Source organism: Drosophila miranda, chromosome XL (assembly GCF_003369915.1).
Source record: "Drosophila miranda strain MSH22 chromosome XL, D.miranda_PacBio2.1, whole genome shotgun sequence".
Taxonomy (NCBI): Eukaryota; Metazoa; Arthropoda; class Insecta; order Diptera; family Drosophilidae; genus Drosophila; species Drosophila miranda.
Window position 1 is genome coordinate 24,676,032 of NC_046673.1, and position 13,732 is coordinate 24,689,763.

The following is a 13,732-nucleotide window of genomic DNA, read 5'->3' on the forward strand; positions in this document are numbered from 1 at the left end:
GCCACAGGCCTTGATTTAATTTGATTTTCCGAGCATCTAATGAGCCCATTTGGCATATGGATGCCTCTTGACGCTTCCCAAGTATCCAAGCAGCCAAGCAGTCAAGCAGCCAAGTATCATCTGTAATTTGTTTTGTCCTCTCACTTCCTCTGCTCATTATCTGCGAGCTGTGTCGAGCTGGCTAAAAATACTTTGGCTTAGTTCGCGCGCGAGGGCAAAGTTTTGGCATTCAGACTTTTTTATCTCGCCCATAAATCACGACCAAGTTGGATAACGCCAACACCCACCCACCCGCCACCAACCTGCCGCGGCTTTCCATATCATTTGGCAGAAGTCTGAAATTAATCAAATTGACGAGGAGCACGTCATCTTCAACATCAATTGCGACGGACTCCACGATCTGGCCCCGCATATGGATTTCTGTAGCTCTTGTCGAAATGGAATGGAGTTGAAAGTGCAGTCCACTTGGAAATGCAAATATTCGTATGTGTGCACTTGTATGCTTGTCTGCGCCACGAGGTGGCGCCACATCGATTGACCTTCTGCCTCTGGGCAGAGGGGTAGGGATGCAGCTGCCGTCGGCGTCGTAATATTATTGTTGGCCAAAAACCCAGTTGTCGCCTGGCAACGCCACGAATACGGAATATTCATCATACATACTCGTGGAAGAAAATAAAACGCAGAAAGTAACAACGACAGAAGCTGATAAAATTTTAACCATACGATTGGAGAGAGACTGGGAGAGGGGCAGAGACAAGGACGAAGAGGACGATAGAGGAACAAATGGAGAAAATTGAGGAGAAGCGAGCCGGAACACAGTTCACCAAATGATGCGAGCCATAAATTCGGGCATCCTTTTGGGCGGCTCCTCACTCGCCCACGTCCAGACCCGCGACGATACGGTTCCATCCTTACAAAGAGTAGAGTAGAGTAGAAATCAAAGCAAACCAAACCGAAAGGAAAAAGCAAACAAAACTAAAACTAAAATCGAAACAGAAACAGAAATCCACGCAAATCTAGTGGAAAATTAAAATGTTCGCCAGGGGACGGACGGAAAGAAGAAAACTGACAGACAGCAAGGACCGACCGCAGCAGAAGAAACGGAAAAGTCAGCTGCGGAAATAGTTTTGCCTGGGATGGATTTCGGATGGATGGAGTTTTTAAAGAGTTTTGCCCATCATCATCGCCAACCGTCTCCGACCAGCGACTACCGACTACCGACTGTCTGCCGCTGTCTGCAGAGTGATAGGTGTGACGGGTAGGTGTGGGCTGCGGAAATGAATTTACCTTTGACCCTGAACGGAAATGAAGCTTCAAGTCTGCGAAAGCGGTGCCCGCTTGCAAGCAAATCGGTGATGGTTTTACGTGCCGTGCCCTTCAAAGTCCTTTGGTCGCTTCGGACTCGACCTAGCGGCGGTTCGCTTCTGCTTGCATCATATCCGCCGCTACTCGAACATCGTGTTGACAAGTAATTAGCCGATAGCCTTGCTCCACCAGCAGCAGCAGCAGCACCAGGACCCAAACGACGTCGATTTAACTCTTAATGCGTCTGTCAATGCTTAAAAGTTTTGCGTTTTCATTTTCTATTCGCGTCGAGAGAACGATCCAAGCAGCCAGCAGGCCTTACTGCTCCCCCCTGCTGCTACACCCCGTATAATTTGCGGCACGGCACGCTTGCCCAAGCATTGCCGTGTAAGCGGCTTAGACGATGGCCAAAGCCGAGGCAGCTGTCGCCTGCCGGATGCCTCAAAAGTCGCGGCGCCTGGGCGTCCAGTGGGCGTCTGGTCTGAAGATGGTTGAGGAGGGGTGGAGCTATGTATGTTCCATTTAATTATGCTTGTTGTGCTTATGAAATTGAATTCATTAAGCCGAGCCGAGCCGAGCCGAGCCGAGTCGAGTCGAATCGCTGGTGGTTCTGGTTGCCACTCTTTGGGCTTTGCCGTACAGTCGATCGATCCGGAATCTCTCTCAATGGCCCATCCTCCTGTCTCTATCTCTGTCTCTGTCATGTACGGCACTGTCTGCACTGTGCTTCCGTACCGTTCCGTTATTATTGTGTTGACACGAGATGCGACGGAGCGTGCCCAGTCGATGTCGGATGTGGGCGCGCAGGTAGCGTGTCTAATGTGGCAGCAGCTCCATATGTCGCCGGCACAGCAGCATCACCAAGTAGTGACGGGCCAAATAGTGAAGCCAATAGAGCCCCACGGAGACAGACAGACAGACGTTCTTCGACCCATACCAGCACGCTCAAATAAATAGCAGCTTCCTTGTTTCTGTTGCTGTTTTTGTTCGTGTTCGAGTTCGCAAGGGTGCGAGTTGGAGGTTGCAGGTTGCAGGGCTCCATAGCTGATGACGTGGCGCTTTCCTGCTGCCCCGCCAAGGATCAACGCGAGTGCCAGAATATGGCGGGGTAAACAAGCTTATGCAATTCCGTTGTAGGTTTGTTTACTTCGCTGGATTATCAGTACGGCCCCAGTCGCCGCCATCGGAGCTTATCTGATGCAATGCACTCAGGCACGAGGCACTCAGGAGAGACGTCGCGACGGAGCATCATGGACACAGATCCCAGAATTACGCAGGACTACGCCGATCCCATAACTACGCATTTTCCAATTTCGTATGCAAGTAAGGGCTATCCAGACTATATCACCTGGGTCAGTTACACTCAGAGACACAAAAAGAAATACTATAAGGAAACCACCCATTATTCCATTAAATATTTAATCCAAATAAATAAAATATGTGTATGAAATGTCAGGAAATATATTTCGTCTGAATATTTATTTTAATTGTGGGCAATTCTTTGGAGAGATCCATCGAGATCGAATAATTAAAGACAACTTTAGCATACATTTCCATATATGTAGTTTTGTCCAAGTATTGTTTTCTAAATTGATTGAAACCCAACTAATTTAATCAACCAAAAAAGCCGTAAAAAGTTAAGTTTAGGAAACTAAAATGAAAACCTATTCAAATATTCTAAACATAACTTTTTACGGCTTTCAATATTTCCTCCCAGAAGAAAGGTGATTCTTGCTAAAACTTCTTCCTCAAAATCTATCTAGCATATTGAACTATCTGAAAAAAACCCCAGAAAATTTGCTCAATATCTGTTTACGGTATATTTTATAACTTTTAACAGCCCGTGCGACAGAGGTTTGAAGTTAATTTTTACAAAAAGTACAAGTCATATTTGTGTCAATTCACACAATTTTTCAGAAATTCGCCGGAGCCGCAGAGATGAGGAAGAGGAGGAGACAGTGGAACAGCTGTTGTGTTTCCTGTTCAGCTCTCAGCAGAAAAAAGGCTACAACACTTGGGCTCACCCTTCATGACTGACATATCGGAAATGTCTACAATATGTCCCAGAAGGAGAGCAAACTTCAAAGGGGGCAGCCGGGGGAACAGCATGCTGACATCGCGTCTCACAATGTAGAAGAGGGAAGAAGAGAAGATCCCGAGCGGTACCACAACGGGCCGAAACCGGCCTAAAAGTGACGGGCTCTCAGCGAGCCTGACAGCCGCCTTTACCCAACCTCAGTCACTTTTTTCGGCTTTGACTTTATGAAACTCATAACTCTTGTTTGTGATCTCTGACTGGGACATGCCGATGCAGACAGAGGCCGATCCGATCGGAGCTCAGATGGACAGCCCAGTTGTCCAGCGAAGCGAGCGGCTGACCTTTGGAGAGACTGGAGACAGCACCAATGGCCTGGCCTGCCTATCAGGTTTGAGGCAGAAACGAGTATGCTAAGTGTATGCAAAATATTTGCGGCATGACAGGCAGATGCGAATTGTTTCCTTTTCAACATGATGCATAGCATACTTAGGGGCTGCTGTGTGCTGTTAAGGCCTGGTACAAAGCACACACGTACAAATGTACATACATACGTTGAAGTGGCAACAGTGAAAACACTAAGAATTTCAGCAGTAGGAGGATGCTGGGGTGCTCATGGTCTGCCAACTGCCAGACTCGGGATGTCCAAGTCCAGACACACCCCGGTACTGACTCGGACGGGCAGGAGCCGCTCTGAGATTAATTTGAATTGCAAAGCGAGACCAGAGCAGAGCTGCGAAACCGCACAGAAAAACGTAACAAAAACCGAAAACCGAAAACCAGAACCCACGCCCACGCCCACGCCCAAACAGAATCCGAATCCGAAGTTTCTATCCTTTTCCCACCCTCAGTTTGCCATATGGCAGATGTGTGGGCAGCCATCGCAAAAAGTTCATTTATGTTTGAAAATTGGCATTTATATGGCTTGACGCTTAAATATTTAATATGCTGCCCAATTTCGAAATTTGAAATTGAGTATCCACTCTCCTCCCAGTCTCTCACATGCAAGCAGAGATGCTCGAACGGGCCAAAGGGTCCCTGAACCACATCCACATTCACATCCACATCGGTATTCGGGGCCACGGCTCGTGGGTCAGCAAACTGTCTGTGAACGCAAATAGGACCGTGCCGGCCATGGCCATGTGGCGCCCCCAGGGGTCTGCCGATGCCGATGCCGATGCCAATGCCGCTGCCACTGCCAATGCCACTGCCACTAGGGAAACATAAGCCGACCGCAGGCCCAATTGGGCAGAAATTGTGATTGCTTAGTATTTAGATTTTTGGCTCGAACAACAACAAAAAAACAATAAACAGAGATGTCATACGCGCAACGACCTCAGGGACCGGACCAAAGCGAGGCGGTAGCGCTCCTCAGAGGCAACACAATGAACCCAAAGGTCCTTTTTTTGCCATGAAGCCATTGAACAATTAAGTCGGACATCATGCCCCGAAACAAAGGCTCCAGTGAGGGTATACAAATTTGCTCTTGTGGCAAACAGGTTACGAGAAACGGGAGATGGAACAGGAAAGCGGGTGGCGTACTGGGGTTTGACGTACTGCCATCTCGTCCCGTGGCTTTGGCCACATTTACATGAGAGCATACACAAGATTAATGAGCCAAAGAGGAGGGGGATTTTAACCGACTTAGACCGACTTGGCGCCTAATAGGGAGGCGCGGAAGAGAGTATCCGCGTCCGTGCCTCCGTCCCAGTTGGCAGCTGCAGGAGCACTTACTGGGAAATACTACAATATACTATATATTCAAGTGAACTATCATTTGGGGGCCATTTGAGTAATGTTTTGTGGACGTGTAATGTGGTCTGGCCCGACCCGACCTGAACCAAACCTCTGACGCCAATTCTGAGCGGACCGGAGCGCCAGTCATGACCTACACTGCACTTGAAATATTGTGCTCTGCTGTGGTGGTGGTGAGTGCAGTACGTTGGCGCCATTCAAATCCCAAACGCAATTGGACGAGAAATACGGCGGCAATGACAAGGAACGGGGGAGCAGTACGAATGGCTGTGGGGCAGCATCTGCAGGGTGTATTAGTTTGAACTGTCATTTCTATTGAGACAGTACCTCGACGACAGGCTTCCCGCCAGAAGAATGCGATTATTTTAAAAGGAATTTAATTAAAATTTTACAAATTGCGGCTCCGAATGGGCTTCCCTGAGTCCCAGAAATCGTCGCCACTAAAACGCACACACATGCTGGGGCTGCCACGCCAGGGCAGAGAGGACAGGCAGGGGGCTAGAGTCGTCTTCAATTAGCAGGGAGTGAACATCTAATTAGCTTCGCTGGCTGTGCGTTGGTGCGGTGGCTGGCTGGTGACTGCCTGGTGGCCCCGAAAAGGGGAATCAGAAATCACACGCTGGCGGCATCTTCGAGTCAAGTGTCGCTCCTACGGTGGGTGGCCCAGGGAGTGGGGCGACATGGGCGACACGTGCAAGTGGCAGGGAGTGGGGGTTGGCCCCCCATTACCTTCACAGAAGGAAGCCACATAAGCGGCTTACAGATTTAATTATACGCACGAAACTAAGCCGCCAATGCGAGCGACTGCAGTGTCTATGGACATACTTGTACTCGTACTCGTACTGCCTAGAGAAAGTAGGGAGCAAGTGGAGATCAGAGTCCTCTATACATCAGGGTCAGACTGATCCAATTAATAAGTCACAATAAGCGGTGCTTACACTCCTTTCTGTCGTCTCAGCCCCACTGAAAGGCAGCAATTGTGATTGTGATTGTGCGGTGCGTGGATAGGTGTGCCTCTGTGGGACTGGTGGGAAAGCAAATAATGCAGAGATCACAAACCGCTTGCCCTTTCAACTGGGAGGGCGGAGGCCATGGCATGTATTATGCAGGAATGCAATGGAAAACGAACTCAAAGTCAATCAAATGCCCATTAAAAATAGAACGGGCTCGGGCAGGATTCTCTAATTTAAATTTCCTGTTTTGCTGGTAATGGCGAAACGGGGAAAGGCAGAGTGCGGTCGGTGGCGGATGGTGTGTGGGTGGAAAGGTCGCGAAAGCGACCACTAATTAGTTCTGAGGCCAGGCGAACGAACGGACACAAAGTCCAATGCTCATTAATTAAAAGCGGATTTGTCTTACTTGCTATCGCTTTCATCGGGGAAGTGGGTGGGAGGCCAGCCGCATAGAAAACCCACAGCATCCAGTACCAAGTTGGACCCGACCCTCTCAGATGGCGGTGTGTAGCGGTGCCATCCCACAACTGTAATCGTTCAGAGTCCCACAGAGAGGAGCCGTCCATCGAAGGCTGAATTTTGTCTGTGGCAGAAATCGTGGCACCTACTGCGCCGGGGAGGCATATATTGATGTGTGATGGCAAACACAGCGGCACCCTCGCAAAACACCATTGAAGTGAGCCATTGTGAGTGCGGCTCGTATCAGAATGTGCCTCTGGCCCTGCCCTTGTCCCAGCCCCTGCCTAGAGCGTTGTGATGGGACAGGCACTGGCGACACGTGCTCGCTCGTTCGTTTGCTCCTCCGCTGCTAGAACGAAAAGACGGAGTTATAACAAAATTGGGTCTTAAAAAGATTTAAGTTTCTTCCCGTTTGTTGAAGCTATTATGTCGCTGTTGTGCCTGTTGTCGGTGCTGCATACTGTTTAAACATTGATAAGCCAGGGAGCTGCCAGAGATATGCAAGCAGGAGGCGGTCCCAGAGACAGGCTTGGCTTGGCTTGGAGGAGGCTTGGTCAAAGTTTTATTTTGCTTTTTATGTACATACATTAATTTAATGTTGCCAAATATTGCGCTTGGCTCCGCGCCTTCTGTTTGCCCTCCCCTCCGCTCCGCTTTGTACCGGGAAGGGGTGTGGGTGCGCGGACACGGCTATACCATTCTTCCGCCTGTCAGCCCATTGTAATCCATACTTGCGATTTCCCCTGGATCTCTGTAAGAGTATGCAGAGTGTGCCTCGAATTTGGATAATAACAACGATAACGTGGATAACGATGTATGGTGCATGCAGCAGGAGTGGGGTACTTCTTGTTTGTTTCAGCTCCGTTCCGTGTGTTCCGTTTCCGTCTCCGCCTTTGGCCCCGCCTTTGACTTCGACTTTGCCTTGGCCTTTGTCGCTTTTTTGCCGTCGAACGACTTTATTTTTAGCCAAGTTGAAGGAAAAAAGTTATGAATCGAATCGCAAACAAAGGCCGGAAGCGACGTGGATTTGATGCAGCAGCAGGCTTCTTCTTCTGCGTCTTCTTCGAACTAGACACTCGGCGTGTGTGCATGCTGCTTCTCTATGCTGCCCGTGCTGTGTGCCCCAGCAACAGCAGAAACAGCAGAAACAGCAGCAGCAGCAGCAAAGGAAACAACAATAACAATTCCATCGAGTGCCAACACAGAAGGAAATTGAAATGCAATTTCAAGGAGAGCGGAGCCAGTTGTGCGGGGCAGGTGTGTCAAACGGGGACTGTTAAACGATATAAAATCGTTATACAAGTACGTTGGCAACACTCAGAAAAATCGCATTAGCGAAAAAGAGAACAGCTCAGCTCCCAGCTTATATGTACATACATACAAATGTATCTAAATATGTATTTATATTATATATAAATCAAAGAAATATTTTTTAAAGCGATATTGACCATTGAACGTTCTTTATTGATCCAAAATAGTAAAAATATTGTATTTTAAATAGGTACATATATATGTTCTGGAACAAAGTTCAACTTTGACGAAATATTGTGAAGATTCTAGATATCAAAGCACCGTGTATTTGTTCTGGGTACATTTTGGAAGATCTATATTTTTCAAAAACAGTTTATTTAATGAAGATATCTTCATTATTTCAGTTATTAAGTTTTTAATTTAGAAAAGCTAAAATGGCTTCTCTCTGTGTTTTCCATCTCTCATGGCAAGACAGCATGCGGCAGTCATTGCGATGCATCGGTTCTGCTATCAAGTACAATATATTCTATAAGTTATTTAAATCATACGATTTCACATACGTATCCTGTCTGAGTACCGGGTGTAAAAGAAGAGCCGAGGCCCCTGCCGCGACTTACAACGTTCCCTCTCCTTTTTTTGCAGCCGAACAAATTCCTCTAGTTCGGATAGCCGCAAAGCAGTATTATATATACCAATATAGTAGACTTCTCTAAGGATAATCTATCCTATTCGTGGGTGATAATAATTATTTGTAGTAATAATAATTATCTATGATCAAAAAAGACAAGACTCTTATTTGATTTTTTGGGTCTCTTTATATGAGATCACATGCGGAGGCTGGCTTTGGCAGATTATGATCGAAGGTTTCAACATTAGACAGCTGGAGAACTTCACTCGCTATTGTGCCCGGACAGAGGTCTCGAGTTGAGGATACCTCGGAGTTGTGGATGGTATAAAAGTTGTCTTTGAAGCAACATTCAGATCATGGAACTGATACCACCCAGAGCTACAGCTACAGCTACAGCCACAGCTATAGCTATAGCAACAGGCCCGGGTAAGTTATAGCGATGTGGCGTTGTCATCAATCAAAATTAAAATCAACGTATCCTTCGATGATACTCGTGGCTGAATGCTAAATGGCTGTCGTTTGTTTGTTTTTGGCATTGATTCGGTGCAACGGCCTTTGATGGGCTTCATTTCTCCAGGTGACACTTGAGTGGGCTTTGTCTGTTGCGCCGCATGATCCAGCAGCTAGGCAACCCTCACACGCCCATATTCTGGGTGACTCTTCATCATGGCCGTCGGTCGCATAAATTGCTCGCTTTTTCATTAATTTCAAGCCGGAATTTATGACGTTTGCTCGAACAAGGCAAGCTTCAAGTTAATGGAAACAAATCAGAGCATCGCATAATTTAGCTCCAAGCGCAGGCGGAGGCGGAGGCGGAGGCGTAGGTGGAGGTCTCGGGAGGAGGTCTTGGGAGGCTGAGAAAACCGAGACCAGCGGCTTGTTTTGATTTATTTCGGCAACATGTCGCCACATTGTAATTTTTTACCAAAATATGAAGGCAAAATGCAAATTACACCCATCACACATGGACGCACAGTGGGTAGGGAGCGACGATTTTGTGTGGCTAATCCGTCTTCATTTGCGTGTGGATTCATCCCCGTAGGGAATGCCAAACCAAGTGCATATGTTTGTACTCGTATATGATAGCTGATGCACCGTCATATGTACATATGTATGTGTCCACTCATTCGTGTTCACTGTGCCGGCCGAGTGAGCGTCGCGTCCCATTCATAAAGATTTCAATGCGTGTCGGCAAACGGGGCGGATGCGCAACGTCGATTTAAAGGGCTTCTCCAACAAACACACAGTCGGACTCGTGATTTTGTCAGTGTGTGTGAGACGTGTTTTTGTGTGCAAGTATATGGTGTGGGGTTCATGTCTGTGTATATGTAAGCCGGCAAACGTGCGCCGCCTGCCAAATGGGCAATAGGGGACTCTAAAACCGAGGCCCTGGGCCCACAAGCCCACAAGCCGATCGGAATCAGAATCGGAATCGGAATGGACTCTCGCCCTCTTGTCCCCCCGAATGTTCTGTTCTGATTCGGGGCGTGCACAAATATTAATCATTCTAAAAAGAAAAAAAACATACTGGCTGGACCGACGTTTACCTAAGCCGGCCAAAAATAAATCCCGAGACAAATGGCAGCCATGTCGCAGGTATTAATACCTGAGGCCATCTGGCTTTATTTTCAGAAGACAGTGGGGAAGGTGGGGGCCAATCAGAAATCAACCACAAAGGAGGAGGAGGATTCCAAGTACGAGTCCGAACAATTTATATTCGTATTTCCGTATTCCAGAGCCAGAAATCAGACTGAACGAGTGATGGCACAGGTTTATTCCTGGTCCCCGCCCTATTCTTGTGGTCTTCTGGCTGATTGCTCAATTAATGTCTATCGGTGGAGCCTCCTCAACAATTTCTCTTCCATTCGATCCCATCTCATCCATATTTGAGGAGTTGCCAACCAGTTGCCAGATGTTTTGAATTATTAAACGTGCCCCTGGCCCTGGCCCTGGCTCTGGTTCGACGCTGGTGGTCCATCTAATCCGGATAAAGTGTAATCATTGAGTGAGCTGTTTACGTTTTTATTTACCCAAAGATTGCTCCCAGCTGCCAGCGGGCCCTTCTGGCAATTGAGCATGGGTCTGGGTCTGGGTCTGGGTCTGGTTCTGGGTCTAAGTCTGCCCTTCCTGGTATTTGCATAGGTCAGCCGCCAGGAATTCTGGGACCATAGCCACTACCACAGCACACCACCACACCCGCCCTTACCCTATCGCCTTTACCTTTAGCATTACCATTACAATTCCTATTGCCACTTGCTCGGCTAGCCCTTGGCCATGTTCGAATCAATCGCAGGGCAGCTCAGCTAATTAACTGGCTAAGTGAGTGGTTGCTTTTTTCTGTGCGTTGCTGCTGTCTGTTGCCAGTTGGATGTTGCCTGTTGGCTTCACCTCGAGCAGATCGGAGATTGCCTTTTCTGCTGTGCCCACGCTCGGGCCCGGGCTTGGGTTTATTGTTGCGAGCTGACTCGATTTATGTGTTTAGCGCCATTGCCTCCAAACAAATGAGAACCCGGGATTGAACAGCATGAAAGGAAGAAAACAAAGATGCTCAAAGATTGCTCATTTCAACGTAATTTGAGTTTAGAGCAACAGCATTAACAGAAGCATCAGCAGCAGCAGCAGCAGCAGCAGCAGCAAGGGCAAATGCTCGTAAAATATTGCCAGTGGGCGGAGTGGAGAAACAGTGAAAAACAGTGGGAAAAGTTAAATAAAAGTTTTCGGCGTCGCCGAGGAACTTCGAGGGAAAGCCAAAAAGGATTTGGCGCCCAAGTCAATAAACCAAAAACCTCTCCGTGTCTAGCCACCCAACCATCAACCCACCCAACGGGAGCGAGCCACCGCCGAATCAGAGTGCGGCTTAGGCTCTGATGCTCTGTCTGGAAGGAAGCCCATTGCCTCCATTGCGATTGCGGCGGGTACACAGCTTATCCAGAAAGCGCAGAGCCGTGGCAGCCACAATCCAGGTGAAGTCCACTCACCGTGTCCGCTATTGACTTGGGACTCGGCCTAAACGGTTAACGGTAAACCTAATTACTTCACAGCGCAAATATAAAATTAACTACCTAATGATATTTATTTTAAAAGCCAAATGCTAAAATGGGGAAAATGGTAAGTCATTTACGCAGCTCGCATTCTCGCCTTCAGGTCTTCTCGTATTCTTGGCAAACCGAACCTCTTTGAGGACCAGCACACCTTCGAATCGCACCTTTTCCACTGCTCCAACGACAGTCCCGGGGCACAGATGGGCACTCCATTAGCCGGGGCCAGCAGGAAAAATTTAATATCCATTTGTGTCCGGAAAATCCAAAGAATTTCCCCATAATTATCTCTTCTCTCCAGTGCCTATCCTGCGCCCTATCCATTCCTACCCATACCCAGGCCCATTTCCATGCCTATGCCCGTGTCCGGGACACGCACAATCCCTAAGCAAGCTGCACTTGGCTGTGTCCACTTCTAATGCTGATTGTGATGCTAAGCAGAAGGACATAGAGACGCAGATGCCACGCCTAAGCCGACAAGAAGCAACAAACAGCCGCCGCAACCGACGCCCACTTCCGCACTCGCACATAGGGATGGGTCTGGGTCTGGACCTGCTCTCGGAGCGGAAAAGCGCTGGCCCCCCACTGCTTTTATCCCGGCAGCCGGACAGCAATCCTCCAGCATCTTTAATGCCATTTTTAGTCTAATTATGGTCGCGTGCTTGTGGGCCCGTTTTCGCGCAACTCGAACTCGCTTAAAGCGTCGGCTGCCAAATGTACGGGTACGAAAACGAGTACGAGTACGAGTGCGATTACGAGTACAAAACACTTTACAGTTTTTATGACCCATCCTTGTGTGCTGTGTCCCTCCTCCCCCTCCCGTTGTCGTTGCCTTGCATCGCAGCTTGCCGGCAATTTATACGTTGCTGAGTGGAAGTCAGGCGAAACGGGGACGAGACTTAGCACGGTCTAAAGACGAGAAACTTTAGGCTTTAACTTCAGCTTGGTCCAAGCCAAAAAACTGTTCTCGTCGAATGGGGAATGGGCGGAAACTCATGGGGCGAGTAAATTCCCACTCACTTTCAGCCAAAGCCAACTATTTTTTGTGTGTGTTTTTCTAAGCCTGTCTGTCAGGAGTGCAGTGTCGGTGGGCGGCACACAAAAACAGGACACCCATAGTTAATAAATGCCTTTGGATCACGGGAACAAGCAGCTGGGTGGGGGCGATTAATTCATTATTCAATGGCATTCGCAACCTCGTCCTCATTATGCATTCACAGAGCATCTCCCAAATGCTCCTCGTTATTAGTGGTACGAGTGCGCGGGCGAGTATTTGTATCTGTGTCTGCGTCGTTGAATATCTTATGCCGGTCCGCATGATGCCATTAAGCGACAGCAGTGTAATTTTCGACCTACCTGAATCTGAATTGCATTAACATTGAGGGAAGTGGAAAGTGGAAATGAATCGAAATGGCCGGGAATTACTCCATAAAGTTTAAAACAACAAAAGCCATGCTGATACTGATGCTGGAGCATCGTGAGCATCAAGCCATAACAAATGCAAATACAATAATTAAAATTAATTAAAGTCCAAGATAAATAAATAAATGGAGACCGTGAACAGCCAACCCAAGCCCAAACACGAACCCAAACCAGGCGAAAGCAACCCAAACCAAATGTTCTTGGCCAGGGGCTCTCGCCCGGGCCGATTCTGGCAAGTTTAATTAATGCTGTGGCATTATTTATATTCCCAGCAAAGTTTGTCTTTCGCGGCCCCGCAAGAGTCAAATTGAATTAATCAATTTAGGCAAATATACAACAACAAAAAATAAAGAAACACCAAAAGCATCCCAGAACTTCGGCGAGCCGGAGGCTCTTACACAGTAATGATCACGGAACGGAATGAACCCATTTATGTACGGCCCCCGGAGTTAACTTCTCATAAGATTCAGCAAGTGGGCTGCTCCTACCAACTCAAAAAGTTACCGGGAATTGTAAACCGTGAATCACAATCACATAGTGTAAGAGTAGCTCCGAGAAACAGAAGTGAAGTGTGCAGTTGGCTGCCAAATATGTGGGGTAGAAGGCAAGAGTTCATCTGGGAATAGTTCCTGGGGCTACTGGGGGAAACTAAATAAATTTCGGCTCTGTGGCAGAGTCTGGCATCTGCACGCGGATGGAAATCAGTGAGGCCACATGGCTTCGGGGTCGGGAGCCAGGGGCCAGGGGCCAGGCTGCTGGGGTAACACCGCAATTCCACTCTCACTTTCACTTCGGAAGCTACTTCAGTTCCACCTAATGGGTGCTCTGTCCTCGAGTTGCTGTGTGATTTATAAAGCCACCAGGACCAGGCAAGGCTAAAGCCGAA